We start from the raw sequence: 18,263 nt of genomic DNA, 5'->3' as shown, positions 1-18,263 counted from the left end.
ATTTAGGAGCCGCTCTAGCACACCTACAGCTTCCAGACTGCTCCGGAATGAGCTGCGGCAACTCTGAGGAATATTCCTATTACGCTAATGCGGGCGACCCCAGCGGGCACAGCTGCCACAGGATGATGACACAGTGAAAGAGGAGAGTTTCAGTCTGTAATACAGAGCAGGAGAGAGATACAGGCTTCATGCACTGACCAGGGCTGCTGGAGTTTTTAAACACTGCGTCCACTCACTGTCCACTCTATTAGACACTCCTACCTTGTCGGTCCACCTTGTAGATGTAAAGTCAGAGACGATAGTTCATCTGCTGCTGCACAGTTTGTGTTGGTCATCCTCTAGTCCTTTATCAGTGGTCACGGGACGCTGCCCACAGAACGCTGTTGGCTGGATGTTTTTGGTTGGTGGACTATTCTCAGTCCAGCAGGGACACTGAAGTGTTTAAAAACTCCAGCAGCACTACTGGGTCTGATCCACTCCGACCAGCGCAACACACACTAACACTCCAACACCACGTCAGTGTTACTGCAGTGCTGAGAATGATCCACCACCCAAATAGTACCTGCTCTGTGAGGGTCCATGGGGGTCCTGACCACTAAAGAACAGGGTGAAAGGGAGCTAACAAAGTATCAGAGAAACAGATGGACTACAGTCTGTAACTGTAAGAGCAACTATAGAGTAAGTGGAGCTGATAAAATGGACAATGAGTGTAAAGACAAGGTGGTGGTCATGATTTTATGCCTGATCGGTGTATATATGAAATATATCCTGCACATACATTTTTAAAATGAGCTCATATACTTTTCTTCATATGGGAACACTGTAGTCAAAAACAGAGCCCAAGGTGGGTGGATCTTTGGAAGGCACTTGTTTCCTTGAACTGAGATTTTACAGAAGAAAAAAAGTACATTTTCTTACTTTAATATACATAAAAGTATTTTGGACCGTTTCTATTGGTCCACTCATCATGACAGATTCCCATAATGTAAAGAACAGCTGGTGTTTCCAAATAATTTTGAATGGGCTTCATATAGCATGCTTAAAGTAGTGGTCATGGGTAGTGTTGAGCGCTGGATTGGGACAGCAACAGGTGAGCTCATGAAGAGTTTGCTAATTAGCTGAAGAGTTGAATCAGGTGTTTTGAAGTAGAGTGAGGTCACTGCTGCGCTGTAGTGGAGCTGGTGAGGTTGGAAGACACTCAGTTTTTACTTTTAACTCCAGAGGAGCAAATAAAAAATGACCTGAGTGAAGATTGTGGAGAGTCTGGAGGCAGAGATATGGCTTAGAGAGAGAGAGAGAGAGAGAGAGAGAGAGAGAGAGAAATAGAGGAAGGCCGAGGGGAAAAACACACCGTGACTGTGGAGCGGAGAAGTGTGTCGCCGTGGTGACAGCATGATTGACGCGAGACGACAGGTGTCAGGGCACTGACACCTCACCTGGAGCGGCCTGCCGGACTAGACAGGTGAGACGGACACCTGAGCGCTATCATGACGCCAGACAGTGAGGAAAAGTGGAGATTCAGGCTGCATGAAATTCACATAATTCACCAAATTATTGCTGTTTTTGTTCCTGCTCTGTGCTGCTTCTGTCACATTGGCTGTGTTTACATGCAAAGATTTTTGCCAGTCCGACTGAATAGAGTCGGATTACAGACTCAGACTGAGGTGTTTATTCTCACTCTGTTCAACTGTCTGATGAAAATCTTCGTTTACCTGCTCGTTACAAGTAATCCGATGCAGAATGACGCGCATGCGTGAAGCAGCGCTGAGAGTAACCGTTACCATGACAGCGAACGTCACGCGTGAGATGAGTTTCCAGTTGGCGCGCTTGTTTTTAACGGCTTTAAACTGACGTCAGACTCTGAAAAACGTCCTTCAGTCCTTCACCTGTACTTATAAAGGAAGTGGCGAGAGGAAGACGTCGTGCTCTGAGACACATAAGCTGGACGTCCGTCCCACCGCCGTCTTTTAAAGCTCAGAGTATAAACTTCGTCTCCTCTGCTGACCAGTTTCTGCCCGCCATGTTAAACGGGATAAACCTTTCGCTATGACTCGCCGCGCATGCGCAGATTCAGGCGTTTACACGGATATTATTCTTCTATCTAACGGATTATTTAGAGGTTTACTCTCCTCGTTCAATCGGATAGAAATTGCATTCCGAATGGCCTCAATCGGATTAGTCTATTCCGATTGACCTGTTTACACAGACGTATTCTACTCCGATTGAGCTATTAGTCGGATTATTAACGGATTATCAGGCTGCATGTAAACATGGCTAAACATGTGGTCAAAAGATTACTGACCGTAAACTGTCCCCAAAACATCAGTTGACCTACATTAGCATGTGAACATTGCTACATCAGCCTACAGCAGTTTAGCCCCGCCCATTCTGCCTACAGCAGTTTAGCCCCGCCCATTCAGCCAAAATTAGTTTAGCCCCGACTTTAACATGGATGAAAGACTGTTGTGGCTTTAAGTAAAACTTAAAGATGCCTTTTCTTATCATGTGTATTATCAGATTACCAGCCAAAGTGAAAGCTCCAAAGGAGCATGAGGAACTTCAAAACTATTGTCCGAGCTTCTGACCCTTTCTCCTTGGTGGGCATGGTGGTGGAGAGGGCGGTTCAAGTGGTCAGTAGTAAGTAATGCTTTATTTTTCTAAATGATGACGTAGTTTAACTGGTGTCACTGATTAGGAGTCTGTTGGTTGGATTACGTACTTTTCGGAAAGCTAAGACGATACCAAAGCAGATCCGGCTGGCTAATTAGCCATGTGTTATACGCTAAACTCACTTCAGCTGTTAGGGTTTTCCCAGTTGAGCTCTTGCTAATCCCATTTAGCCTTGAGTTTTTGTCAGTCAGACAGAAAACAAACCTTTGTATATCAAGCTAAATGCTGGCTAACATCAGCAGCTAGCAGTTAGCTTTTTCTTCAGGGTGACAAAAAATCCATTTCAGTGCAAGACATAGTCACTGGATTAAAACTGAATATTTCTGAAGCCATTCCCTTTACTTTTAAAGATGATTAATGAGTGGCATTAGAAGCATTAAAGCTTCTGTACTTGCTTGTGAGTGTATTTGAGTATCAGAAGTAAGTGCTGCGAGTTCTTCCACTTTATTTTGATAAACAAGCTCTATGAAGGCGACTGTGTGGCTACAGAGGTGAGCAGCTTCTGTTTTCACTTCTTAATGTTTGAAGACACACAGGACTCCTTCATATGGTTCTTCAAAATAATATCCTATTAATTGTAATAAAGTACTAGAAATGTGATTTATGGCAATATATGGTAATCAAGCGCACACACACCGATCAGGCATATCATTATGACCACCTCCTTGTTTCTACACTTACTGTCCATTTTATCAGCACCACTTACTCTATAGATGCACTTTGTAATTCGACAGTTACAGACTGTAGTCCAGCTGTTTCTCTGATACTTTGTTACCCCCCTTTACCCTGTTCTTCAGTGGTCAGGACCCCCATGGACCCTCACAGAGCAGATAGCATTTGGGTGGTGGATCATTCTCAGCACTGCAGTAACACTGAGGTGGTGGTGGTGGGTTAGTGTGTGTTGCATTTGTCTGAGTGGATCAGATACAGCAGTGCTGCTGGAGTTTTTAAACACCGTGTCCACTCACTGTTCACTGGCGACCCCAGCGGGCACAGCTGCCACAGGATGATGACACAGTGAAAGAGGAGAATTTCAGTCTGTAATACAGAGCAGGGGAGAGATACAGGCTTCATACACTGACCAGGGCTGCTGGAGTTTTTAAATCAAATCAAATTAAATCAAATTTATTTGTATAGCGCTTTTTACAACAGATGTTGTCACAAAGCAGCTTTGTGGCAGATCTGACTATAACAGCTTAACTAAAAGGAGAGAACCAGAAGGGCACACAGACACGGCAGCACTCTGAAACAGTTTGGCATCCCTCCGCTCCACCGTCCACAAACCTGAGTGACCACGTGTGAGCAGCGGGACGACAGCACCAGCGTCTCAGTTTACTATAATTCCCTGTGTCCATGGACCCCTGGATCTGCCTTTATCTAAGGGGGAACATTAGCTACCAAAAGCTAAACTGAACAAGTGAATTTTCAGCCTAGTCTTAAAGATTGAGACTGTGTCTGAGTCCCGAACAGTTTCTGGAAGATCATTCCAGAGTTTGGGGCTTTATAAGAAAAAGCTCTTCCCCCAGCTGAAACCTTCTAAATGCTGTGTCCACTCACTGTCCACTCTATTAGACACTTCTTCCTTGTTAGTCCACCTTGTAGAAGTAAAGTCAGAGATGACAGCTCATCTGCTGCTGCACAGTTTGTGCTGTTCAGTGTTACTGCAGTGCTGAGAATGATCCACCATCCAAATAGTACCTGTGAGCGTCCATGGGGGTCCTGATCACTGAAGAACAGGGTTAAAGGGGGCTAACAAATTATCAGAGAAACAGATGGACTACAGTCTTCTCAGTTTTTATATGTAATGTTGATGATGGTAAAATTGTGATAAATCTGAAGTTATATCTATATGTATCTCTCCACCATGAATGTATTTAAAAATTAGTTTTAAGTTTAAAAGTTTATCTTAAAACAATCATAAAACAGTGTCTCAGGCATCAGATGGTGCATTCATAACCATTTCATATCAGAAATGTCTGTGAGGGAGCTTCTAGATCCATTAAACTCTTCAGATATCTGGGCCTGTATTACAGAAATTCACATTACAGAAGAATGTCTTAATTTATGAATCTTATCTTACAGCCTCTTCTCTCAACTTAGGAAATCATAACCTGCTCGATCATAAATGACGATCAACTGTCATATCTGTTACCTAGCAACCAACAATAGTTATCATAGCTGCAATAAAAGCCACAGGCTAACTGACCGCTTATTAATTTTTCGCCATGTTTCCTGCATGTAAACCTAGACCAAGGGCTTTTCTCCAGTGAAAGGCTTGTTATTTAAAGGCATATAAACCTGGTAGACTTTACATACAACGTCTGCAGCTAAGACTACAAGACTAAACTATAACTCTTTTAAAAGTCTCCAACTGGACTTGCATAAAATGACTTCTGAACATCTGTTCTAGACTTAAGAGGCTTTTTGTAGTGCTAAATCATCCGTGATGCTACACTTTAGACCTAGATTAGACTGTGTGGGGATTTTTTCAAAATGTGTGTAGATCAGAGGCTGAGATGACAGACATTCCGAGTGATTTAAAGTAAAATGGTTCATTGTAAAGATGCACACAGTTAGATTTCTTAACAGTGGTGGTGATAGGAACCAGGGATCGTGATGCCTACAATGCAAATTTTATTGTATTTATTTATTGTATTTTATTATTTATTGTCATTTTATGTACTATCCAGAACCACTAGTGAACCTACATGTGTCTTCTGATTTTTACACATAACGCTGATCATGGAATTATAGTGGTACATATGAAAATATGTTTTCTTTGGGGACCAGAGAATGTAGCTTTTCTCCATGAAAGAATTAAAATAAAATAAAATTTGGGCCAGTACATTATTTTAAAATGATCCTAAAATAATGTTTCATCATGCTGTGTAATCATGGCCATGTCATGTCATAGCTTTCCGTGAGGGAACTTTTAGGGGTGGACGTCTGGTTCCTATCACCACCACTGTGAACAGTTCTGACTGTTGAACAGAGCATACACATCTTAATACTTGAATTATGCTGGCATTCTGGTGAAATTTGTACAGAGAGATCACGATGTAACTTTATATTTTCAAAATAGCTTTTTCTGTCTAGAAGACGTCGTATTGCTTTTTCTCAAGTAGGCCAGAGCCTCTCTGAAGCAGCATCATTTCAACAACTTGCACTTGAGTAAAGCCTCTCAGCTCCCTTAACTCGGCTCACTTAGAAGCATCATGAGTTTTTTTTTTCAGGCAAAATAAAAAGCTTGATTGGAATCGCACAGCAGCCTGTCTGAGTCGTCTCTCACCGTGGCGGACTGTCATACGGCGTTTTGGACGATTGGACAGCGCCATCCTGAAGGCTGTTAGAGGCCATTTTACCGGAATAATCAATCGAGCCCCTGATGAGAACAACAAGAGGCGGATCGATGGAGGCTTGAAATTATGAGCAGTCGAATGAAAGTGTCCAGGAGTGTCGCCTTCTGTCAGCCTCCAAAAAAAAGCCCATAGGAGCGTTTGTGAGGAACGGTGCTGAGGAGAGCGTGTCACCATGGGAACCATGTTGAACGGTTCACAATGCTTGCAGCCTGCTCTTTTTACTATTTATTTATCTATTTATTCATGGATTCAATTTCCAGCTTGATACCTTTTATTTGTAGCAGTTTAAAGTTATAATTTGATTGATTAAAAATCAAAATTTTCTCTCATAGTGAATCAGCTGAAACGCCTTTGGTGTCTAAAGTTAGCTTTTTTTTTGTTTTAGTGCTGGAGCTATGGGGCTAATGTAGCTGAAAACCAACAGATTATTACGTAGGCCAATTAGCATTATGCAAAACTGCATAAATCACCACACACTTGCCTCAAACAGTGATACGTTGTCAGGGAATCTCTAATGGACTTGCTTTGACCAGAGGCAAAGCAGAAAACAAACCTCTACAACAACACAAATTTCTGCTAGCGATCATATGGGATTCTAGTAGTATGTTAGTGCTGAACTAACTGAACTTGTCCATTCTAGGTTAAACACAGGCATTTGAAGCCTGTAACAGACATTACCGCATATTTGAGCTTGTATGTATCAGTCTTCAGTAAAGAGTCCTGGCGTAAAGCTGCTGCCGCTGTTTTCAATTCCTAACAACCAACTGAAACCTGATTCCATTACAGCTCATACTCAGTTTGAACTTCCATTGGGCCTAGAGTTTCTTCACAAAACTGATTACATTGTAAATCAAAAGCTGATTCCTCGGGTGGGGGAAGGGGGGTGTTCATTCCTGATTCTGAAGATATACCACCCTGTATGGTTTAGTTTCAACAAGAGGGCTACAATCATGGGGTTGCAACAGCACATGAGCAACTGGGTTCCTGCTTGTAGTACTACAGATAGTTTGAAGAGTCAAACTAGGAAAATGTGTTGTGCTTAAAAATTGTGCCCCTAATAATGTATTACTTAATAAAGCATTATTAGCATGTTAATTAATTTTTACATAACCATTTTCCAACCTCTCTTCATCCTTTAGAATTAGACAGGCTGTATTTATCACTGCGCCTTTAAAACTGATAGACAGTCATATGCAAAAGTTTGGGCACCCCTGGTCAAATGTCATTTTTTTCCAAGTAAAAATAAGTTATAACACTGTATACTTGCTGAATTTAATCTATTTTTTAAAAAAAAACTACGCAAAATGTAAAATGTGCCGTCACACATTTCTTTCCCAATATGTTAAAGTTGTTCACCTATTTTCACTTAGAAAGTGAACAAAACATCTCATTTGACCAGGGACACCAAAAATTTGCATACGACTGCATGTACATGGCCTTCCCGATTGGCTGCTTTCAGTCGTGACCCAAGCTGAAATACTGCTTATGACTTCAGTGTGAATGAAAGCAGGGAAAACCTGCTACATACTAAAGGGGCATATATGTAAATGTTTGCTTTTGTGACTGTATATGGACTGTATGGACAGAGACAAGAAAAGTACCCATTGAAATTGTAACAGTGTTTACGTTGTACATCCCAAAAAAAAAGCAAATTCAGTTATCCGTGCTTTGGCCCTTTAAAAGGGGCGGGAGGGGGGGATGATGAATGTCTTTTGAGTTTATTTGGGGGGGCATGTAGATTAGCAATAAGCAAATAAGCATAATGATCACGTTCTTTGCTCTATCTGCCCACAGCACAGAGTTCTGGGACTTTGTTTTGCTGCTGTTGACTGCAGAGGCGGAGAGGTAGAGATGGAGGGAGGGAGGGGAGCGAGTGGTTTCACAGCAGTTTGGATTAGTCTAATTGAAGTGTCATATTGTGGGCTGATGTTAGAGTTCGTAACACCACACATGCACACAAACCATGCCTGACAGACATCGTCCTCATTCTGCTCAGCCGGAATGGTGAGCGCACGCTCACGGCTTCCCGAGCACTCATTATAGTTTGTGCAGGGCGCTCCGGGGCTGCATGTGCAGAAGGATTCATTACACCAGTATGACCAATATAAGCCCAGCTTTATAAAATCACATCTAATAATAAAAAAAAAGAAATGTCATTATAACAAAGAGCTAATGCAGCCTCGTATACAACTGGATTATGAAATGAAATAAATTGGATAGACTTAATTGACAATAGAGACAATAGTAATGAAAAGGTTTATATATTTTATGTTGTGTTATATTATCCTTCTTTGGGTGTTCTCGGGTTATTTCAGATTTTAATGGGAAGAGAAAAAAAAGAAGAATAGTCAGGACTAGAGCTACAACTAATCGATTAAACTCCACGGGGAATCTGCATGTTTAACTGTCAGTTTGATGATAATGTATATTTTAGATTCTCCTGCTGCTCTTGCTCAAGCACTATTTGGAAGGGAGTAGTTTTACAGTGGTTTTATACTGTTGGAATGTCATTTGACCACAGGCCATGTTTATGACCACTTCATACTGGATAAGAAATGGCAGGGAAAGGAGTGGCTGTTCAGTTTATGCAGTATATTAAGCTTCAAAGTTCGTTTAATCATAATTACTAATCATCCAGCCGTCTAGCTGTCTTAAGTGAATGTGATGTGCCATTAGGCCCTCAGAGAGTACATGTAAATGCTCCCTACTTAAGAAAAACTAGATTCATATAAACTGGTCTTATTTTATGAATTGTTTCATAAAATGGGGTGAATATAATCTAGTGTTATTTCTATGCTTTGTTTTGTAGCATTATTGATCTGTTGGCATTTGTTTACTCTTATTGGTTTATAGCATGGAATTAACATAATCTGAGGTGATTTCTATGGTTTATTTAATGTCATGAGATTATTATAACTTGGGGTTATTTCTATGGTTTATTTAATGGCATGGGATTATATTAATTTGGGATTATTTCTATGGTTTATTTAATGGCATGGGATTATATTAATTTGGGATTATTTCTATGGTTTATTTAATGGGATGGGATTCTTATAATTTGGGATTATTTCTATGGTTTATTTAATGGCATGGGATTCTTATAATTTGGGATTATTTCTATGGTTTGGTTTATAGAATGGGATTAATGTAAACTGGGTTACTTGGTTAATCATAAAAACTTGTAGTTTGTGACTACTAGTGATAATAGTGACAGGTTTTTTAATAAAAATATTATAACGCGAAGGCAAAAATTCTGACTGTAAAACACACTGTCTGATGACCCGCATGTGGCCCAACAGTGAAAGCATAGTTTAAAACAAGTCTCCGGGGATTCGTCATCTCTCAGCATTAAAATACAAGAGCACAACACGTCTAGACATGGAAATAAGAGCTGGAGTGCTGGAGTTACAGAATACGGAAGAATATGGAAACCATTTGATGTTAATTAACCATGAGAGAGGGAGTGAGAGAGAGTGAGTGAGAGAGAGTGAGTGAGAGTGTCTGTCTCATTAGTTTTTCACAAGCAGGAAGCGCACAGGGCATCAGAGTTCTGGTCCAATTTTTATAGACCATTTTTGATTAAGTGATAATCCAACCAAGCTGTAATGAACATTGTATTCCGATAAGTTAAGCAGATCTAAAACAATGTTTCATGCAGGACTGTAACTACCAAATATTTCATTATTGATTTATCTTTCAACTGTTTTTGTATTACTTGAATAGTCTACCTGTCATAGTTTTGCACCATTATATTAATCTTTAGCAGCTTTGTTTGAATCATGTAAATAACTCACAGTGAGGGCTAGCCAGGCAACCGTGCAGCCTCCACATGGCGGGGTTAGTTTAACACACTGCTAAGCAGCCTAAAGTAAACAATGGGAGAACCCATATATATTCAAAACAGCTCACTGTTTGGAACATTTCATTCAAATATTCCTAAAAATATTTACCAAAGATACCATGTAAAGAAAGCAGTTAGGCACTCAGTCTGTTACAGTTAAAGCCACCCTAACCAGCAGATTGAACATAACAAAGTATTGATTAGATAAACCAGGTATTGGATTATAACTGGCCTTCCTTGAAAAGAGGTCTGGAAGGGGTTAAACAAACACATTATTGTATGAAAGTTAGTTATTTGTATTTCTTCTGTATGTTGTATTTTTCTGAGGGGGGAAAAAAGCTTTCTGACCAGATAAATGACTTTCTTTAATGTAAAAATTTGTACAGTACTGTGACCTGAGTGAGATCAGAGAGAGTCTGACTGGGTTTATAATAAGAACCTTATAGACACACAACCACTAAAACCATCCACACCCCACTGGGTGAAAAAAAAAAAAAATCCACACAGCAGGAGAGCTGCAGAGCCCACTGTCACATAGCCCCCTAAAATCCACACTGCAGGAGAGCAGCAGAGCCCACTGTCACATACCCCCCCTAAAATCCACACTGCAGGAGAGCAGCAGAGCCCACTGTCACATACCCCCCCTAAAATCCACACTGCAGAAAGGCAGTAGAGCCCACTGTCACATACCCCCCTAAAATCCACACTGCAGGAGAGCAGCAGAGCCCACTGTCACATACCCCCCTAAAATCCACACTGCAGGAGAGCAGCAGAGCCCACTGTCACATACCCCCCCTAAAATCCACACAGCAGGAGAGCTGCAGAGCCCACTGTCACATACCCCCCCTAAAATCCACACAGCAGGAGAGCTGCAGAGCCCACTGTCACATACCCCCCCTAAAATCCACACTGCAGGAGAGCAGCAGAGCCCACTGTCACATACCCCCCTAAAATCCACACAGCAAGAGAGCTGCAGAGCCCACTGTCACATACCCCCCCTAAAATCCACACAGCAGGAGAGCAGCAGAGCCCACTGTCACATACCCCCCCTAAAATCCACACTGCAGGAGAGCTGCAGAGCCCACTGTCAGATACCCCCCCTAAAATCCACACTGCAGGAGAGCTGCAGAGCCCGCTGTCACATACCCCCCCTAAAATCCACACTGCAGAAAGGCAGTAGAGCCCGCTGTCACACACCCCCCCTAAAATCCACACTGCAGAAAGGCAGTAGAGCCCACTGTCACATACCCCCCCTAAAATCCACACTGCAGGAGAGCAGCAGAGCCCACTGTCACATACCCCCCCCTAAAATCCACACAGCAGGAGAGCTGCAGAGCCCACTGTCACATACCCCCCCTAAAATCCACACTGCAGAAAGGCAGTAGAGCCCACTGTCACATACCCCCCCTAAAATCCACACTGCAGAAAGGCAGTAGAGCCCACTGTCACATACCCCCCCTAAAATCTACACAGCAGGAGAGCAGCAGAGCCCACTGTCACATACCCCCCCTAGAATCTACACTGCAGGAGAGCAGCAGAGCCCACTGTCACATACCCCCCCTAAAATCCACACTGCAGGAGAGCTGCAGAGCCCACTGTCACATACCCCCCCTAAAATCCACACTGCAGGAGAGCAGCAGAGCCCACTGTCACATACCCCCCCTAAAATCCACACTGCAGGAGAGCAGCAGAGCCCACTGTCACATACCCCCCCTAAAATCCACACTGCAGGAGAGCAGCAGAGCCCACTGTCACATACCCCCCCTAAAATCCACACTGCAGGAGAGCTGCAGAGCCCACTGTCACATACCCCCCCCTAAAATCCACACTGCAGGAGAGCTGCAGAGCCCACTGTCACATACCCCCCCCTAAAATCCACACTGCAGGAGAGCAGCAGAGCCCACTGTCACATACCCCCCCTAAAATCCACACTGCAGGAGAGCAGCAGAGCCCACTGTCACATACCCCCCCTAAAATCCACACTGCAGGAGAGCAGCAGAGCCCACTGTCACATACCCCCCCTAAAATCCACACTGCAGGAGAGCAGCAGAGCCCACTGTCACATACCCCCCCTAAAATCCACACTGCAGGAGAGCAGCAGAGCCCACTGTCACATACCCCCCCTAAAATCCACACTGCAGGAGAGCAGCAGAGCCCACTGTCACATACCCCCCCTAAAATCCACACTGCAGGAGCGCAGCAGAGCCCACTGTCACATACCCCCCCTAAAATCCACACTGCAGGAGAGCAGCAGAGCCCACTGTCACATACCCCCCCTAAAATCTACACTGCAGGAGAGCAGCAGATCCCACTGTCATGTAACCCCCCCCCTCATAACCCACAATGCAGAAGAGCAAAGGAGCCCACTGTCACATACCTGCCTCTCCCACCCCTCCCCCCCAATCCACACTAGGAGAGCAAAAGAGCCCACTGCCACTTACCCTGCACCATCCTCAGGGTGACATCACATCATACAGACACAGAATACAAACATTATCAAACAGTAAATACACAAATTAACTCCCATTTACACAGAGAGAGAGAGAGAGAGAGAGAGAGACAGAGAGAGAGAGAGAGAAAGAGAAAAAGAAAAGTAGAAGGTGTAGGATGGGTTGGTGTCTCTGTGTTTAGTTGCTTTAATAGGATTTGATTTTATAGATTTTTTTGGCAACCCTCCTCTGAAATTCCTCATCTGAGAACAGCTAGATAAATTATTTGGATTAAAGATGCTTTTCTCTTTTTTTTTTTCCCCTCTCTGTTTTCCTCTCTCTTTCTCACTCCCACCACCACCTCAAGTAGTGCTGAAAAAAGAGAAAAAACTCTCTCGCCACCCCGGTCCTGTGTGAGGATATGAAATAGTCTGAGTTTAGAGAAGTGTGGATTTGGGCGATAAATTGGAATGTCTAGATGTGGCAGCTGCTTTCAAGTTTGCAATAAAATCTTTTTCTCACAGCTCCAGTAGGCCTCATACCACCAACTGTTCCCTCAAATGGTGGGAGTTTCACTAATTATCACCACGGAGACTGCCAGTCCATGTCAAAACGGTTTTAACGCGAGCAGCCGTGATTAAAGTAACGCTCGCTCCATCACTTCAGTGTCCAGCTATTGGAGATATAGAGCTTACTTTTACATTACCACATACAGTATATGGAATTAAAGCGTGGAATTATGTGGAATTAATAGTTTAGCAGTTACACTTCATTGTGGTGGTCCACTGTAGATGCTCAGTCTGTCTTTGAGGAACATTTCAATTCAACATCTATGAAATACAACAGAATTTATAATAGATTCTAGGAAATCTAATCTTAAACTTGGGCCTAACCTTCACTTCAACATGAAATCTACATGTATTCCTAATCCAAACCCTGACCATCACCAAAAAGTAGACTATTAACACAAAGCACCACCCAAAGTTTCCCCCTGAACTGTAGTTCATCAGACACATATATGGAGTCTAAAGTTTTGGACTGGATGATGTCAAGCTTGTAACAATAGAAGTACCATTTTTGGTGCCATATAGAACCATTTTTCAGAAAGGTTCTATGTAGAACCATATACAACACATTCTCAAACTTTGGTTTTAACAAATAGAGATTCACAGGGTCATTATTACACAAACTACACCTTTTGTAGCTTGGGTAAACTAATAAGGGGCTTTACGGGAACACTTACGTTACCGGAATGAAACTTTACCATAAGCAACTTAAACTGAGCGTATTGACCTTCAGACAAAAAAAATAGGTTTTTTAAAGTATTCCTGCTGGAAAAAATACACGAAACAATAGTTTTCTTTTTTGTTTCTGGTGGTTTTGGCTTATGGTTTGCTTATGGTTACCAATGGTTGATTCATATATTAGCAACACTATCCCTTCCTGAATGACGTTATAAATGAGCAGATTGGCCACTTGGTGAAATATGAGTGAGATGGCTGTAATGGTCACACACACACACACACACACACACACACACACACAAACACACACACACATCCAACTTTCCTATAAGGATTTTGTTTGCATGGCACAATCGTCTGTGCTGGCTGTCCTACTGTGACTGCACTCCACTGGCCTGAAACCACTGGAGTAAAACTGTGGGTCTAAATCTGTGGCTCTGCAGTCAGACCCTTCTCAAATAGAACCGTTCCCTTTACTAAAGAACTCTTGAAGAGCCATCTTTGAGTGTGCAGGCCAGACTTTAGCGAGTCCTGTCGGCAAACAAGCGAAGACCCCTCTTTTCTCCTGAGTTAATGTCTGTAAAAGTGGTTTCATTGAATTGATTTCGTGCTTTGAGTCCATCTCTGACCAAACTAAATTGGAGAGTGTTTCTGAAACCTTCATTTTGAAGAACGAGCTACAGCTTGTTTCACTTGTGTTATTGATTTTCCTCTAGACTTTTAATAAGTGCACACCTGAGGAATTTGGGGGTGGGTTTTAGAGGGGGTGTACTCTTGTTTGCGAAGGATTTTGTCACAGTACATCACTAAAGTTTAACAGGTCATCCCGAGATGTGTAATTCCAGTATGAGATCCTGCCTGGCTCCACAAGACTAGACAGAAAATGGCTAATATAACTCAACCCACTTAAGTAAACACGATTCAAGAAAGAATAATAGACCTCATTTATCAACCATTCTTAAGAAAAAATATCTCTTAAAACCCACTTAAGCAGTTTACAACACTCAAGATATTGATGAATAAGGCCTACTCAGATTTTTTGTGATTTAAAATTATGGAGTGAAACCTACTTGTTTTATTGAGTAAAGCAATGTCCATCCATCCATCCATCCATTTTCTAAGCCGCTTCTCCGTCAGGGTCGCGGGGGGATGCTGGAGCCTATCCCAGCAGTCTTCGGGCGGAAGGCAGGATACACCCTGGACAGGTCGCCAGTTAAAGCAATGTCATTTGGGGTAATTAAATTAGAAGTTGTCCGTCAGTTTAGTTCTGCCCATTCATACTGAAGTTGTAAGGACTGTTTCAGACTGAGCGAGGCAAAGAATAGAACAGAGCTTATTTACATATCTAAATCTTAAATCGTACATTATCAAAATTCAATATCAATTTATTTCTATAAAGATAAATATAGAGAGGCTAGAAAATGGTCACATGAAAATAAACTGCACATAAATCATATATATATATATATATATATATATATATATATATATATATATATATATATATAAAAAATCATAAGTAAACTTCAGAGGAACAAATAAAATCCAATAAAATGCATAATATGTAGGATACAGGGCCTTTAAGTACATGGAAATGGGTAGATGTAACTGGTTAGCGTTCACTGTCTGCTGTTAAGCAAGCTTTGAGCCGGATATAATCAGAAACCGAATGCATCGAATTAACAGCCAAGCTTGCAGATGGTCTTATAATAATACGCTTGCAGTCAGTACTTTTAGTCTGCTTCTTTCAGAGTTACACTCATTTACATGCCTGGTGTCACTGTCAGAGCCCACAGGCGTTTGCGTAAGAGTGAAATGCATTAGGAGGTGAAGAATTAATCGATAGTGATTATAGATGACTTACTAGAAGAGAATGATTCTGATTATAAATGAATGCAAATTACAGCGCCGTTTATTCCCAGTGTTCTCGCATGCCAGCCGTGTGTTCAGAGCAGGAATCATGATGACTGGTTGGCTGGGAGGAAACAGAAGCCAGCCTACGAATATGCTCAGTGTTTGTGGTTTATTAGGGAAGGCTACCTACTGTGTGGTTTGATGGATGCCATATGTGGGGAAGTTCTTCATTTCTGCTGAAGTCTCAATGCATGAAAATTCAGCTTCAGTATTTGGCAGTCAAGCATTACTTGTGTAGGTGTGCAAACAGTTTCAAGTGAATTGCACTCTAAATATGTGAAATCCAGGAAAAGCACTGGAAAATTACAGCAGTGACATATAGAACTAACTGAATTTAATAACCACACTAAAGACGGCATCTTTGCATTTCTACATACTATGTTTGGTTCATATGGTGCGTTCGGACTATGCGCTGTACTCTAGTACATGTTGTTATGACCCAGTCTAGGGTCAGAAATGAGTGTGCGCTCTCCCCCAAAACCTGCTGCCAGGCCAAATGGCTCTTTCCTATGTTAAACAGTATTCGATAAGATTCATTTAGATTTTCTTAAACGTCTCAGTGGAATAGTAGCTTAAGGGATGAGCATATAAAGGCATGCACGCACACACACACACACACACACACACTTTCTAAGCCACTTCTCCTCTCCTATCCTATCCCAGCAGTCTTCGGGCGGAAGGCAGGATACACCCTGGACAGGTCGCCAGTCCATCGCAGGGCAGACAGACAGACACAGACAGTCACTCACACACTCACACCTAGGGGCAATTTAGCACGTCCAATGTCTTTGGACTGTGGGTAGAAACCGGAGAACCCGGAGGAAACCCACGCAGACACGGGGAGAACATGCAAACTCCACACAGAGAGGACCCTGGCCGCCCGGCCGGGGAATTGAAGCTAACGTGCTAAAAATGAAAAGTTAAATAGTTTCTAATCACTCACCCAGAAATTTTATTTGATTTTAGAAAGTAGAAGGATGTATTTTACTAAAAAAGCAAAGAAAACTCAACTGTATGTTTCCTTTTTTCTACAGCAAACAAGTTTTGGGCATCGGGACACTGGCATTACTGCTACTGACTGCTGATCGGTTGTTGAGCACAGCTGTTCATGCTTACTGACGTCATGGACATTCATGAAGGTACCTTTTAAACTCTTATAACTTGACAAAAATAAAATCTTAATGTTTTATGCCTGTTCAGTGTTCAGAAAGTAGATGCATTCTTTTACAATAAAAATGTTTAAGTATTTATATACTATGATTTAACTCATGCTCCATTTTAACGCATTCATTTTGGACTCACTTGGTAGCGCCCCCTTTTGTACGTGAAGCTGCCCTCGTGTGGAATAATGGACCCCCGCATAATGCAACAAAACACAGGGAAATAAACAAAATGGTCACAGACAGAAAAGCTAGTACGAACGGGGCTCGTAACAGTGTTTATAGAGATGGGAACAAATCACTGACACTCAAGTCCTGACTCTTAACTGGGAGCATTCTTCACCAAATGTAATGCCAGGACTGAACACTAAGAATGATGGTCTGTTTAATGACCAATTAAACCTTCAACATTCAGCAAGAAATTTTTCCATGGATCACTGGCAGTAAGCATTTACTTAAGAATAAATGAAGTAAGAATTTGGATGAAAAACCACTCAAACCAAATCAACTGTACTAAACAAGGTTTACAGAAAAGTGATGCTGAATTTTGCACTTTTTTTAGTGCCTTTTGAGTCTTTTTACATCAGGCATGTCAAACTGGGGGCCTTCTGGACTGTGGAGATGAGCGTTTACCCTCATCTAACACTCTGAATTCAGTTCATGAAGGCCTTGTTAATTATCTGCTGAGCTGAATCAGGTGTGTTTTAATGAGGCAGTGAGCTGTGGTCTGCAGTGTTTTGGCCTGCAGGGACTGAATCCTGACACATGTGATTTACATGAAAAGATCAGACACTGCACTGTGCAGCATCCAAAAATGAAAACTGTTGTTTTTACTGAAAGTCTGCACAGCAGCACTTGAACTCCAAGCTCTGCTCAGTCTCTCAGCATATCACAGCAGACCACTCAGCATTTTACTGTTACTGCATTAAAAACAATTAGTCCTTTAGATAAACAGACAAATGCTAATCACTTGTTACCTCAGCTAACTTTACTATGCTAGCCATTTTCACCTTGTATCTTTCAGCTAGAAAACAGCAAGTTTTTGAAGTAGTAAACCAATGCCATGCGTGATGATCATATTTTTATCATACTTTGATGGCAGCAACACATCTCAAAGAAGTTGGTACAGGGGCATGTTTACTATTGTGTAGCATCTCCTCTTCTTTTAACAACAGCCTGTAAACATCTGAGAGGTGAGGAGACTAAATGCTTGCTGAAATATGAAAGGCCTTCCCTGAAAGAAACGTTGTCTGGAAGGATGTTGTTCTAAAACCTCTATATACTGTTCAGCATTGATAGTGCCTTTTCAGATGTGTAAGCTGCCCACACCATAGGCACTAATGCAATCCCACACCATCAGAGATGCAGGCCCAAAGATCACAAGCATCTAATATTGACCATAAGCCTAGTCCCTTGCATACAGGGATGTCAGATTATCTGAATCTTTTAATGATATGTACTGTAGATGGTGGGATATTTAAAGTCTTCACAATTTTATGTCAAGCAACAATTTTCTGATTGTTCCACAATTTCTAGACGCAGATTTTCAGATTGGTGAAACTCTGCTCATATTTACCTCTCTAAAATGCTCTTTTTACGCCCGGTCATGTGAGTTAGTTGCAAATTGCTCCTTCAGCTGTTTTTGA

General features: G+C 41.9%; 1 long non-coding RNA gene across 1 annotated transcript; it reads left to right on the top strand.

Annotated features, from left to right (window-relative positions):
- Positions 1–1,186: 1,186 nt before the first annotated feature.
- Positions 1,187–17,297, top strand: LOC108427459. The gene is made up of 4 exons (XR_001857855.2): positions 1,187–1,462; positions 2,518–2,637; positions 16,492–16,596; positions 16,767–17,297. It is a non-coding gene; the product is annotated as an uncharacterized LOC108427459 (long non-coding RNA).
- The last annotated feature ends 966 nt before the right edge of the window (positions 17,298–18,263 follow it).

The sequence above is a fragment of the Pygocentrus nattereri genome, chromosome 22 (assembly GCF_015220715.1).
Source record: "Pygocentrus nattereri isolate fPygNat1 chromosome 22, fPygNat1.pri, whole genome shotgun sequence".
Lineage (NCBI taxonomy): Eukaryota > Metazoa > Chordata > Actinopteri > Characiformes > Serrasalmidae > Pygocentrus > Pygocentrus nattereri.
This window is presented reverse-complemented; position numbering and strand designations above follow the sequence as displayed.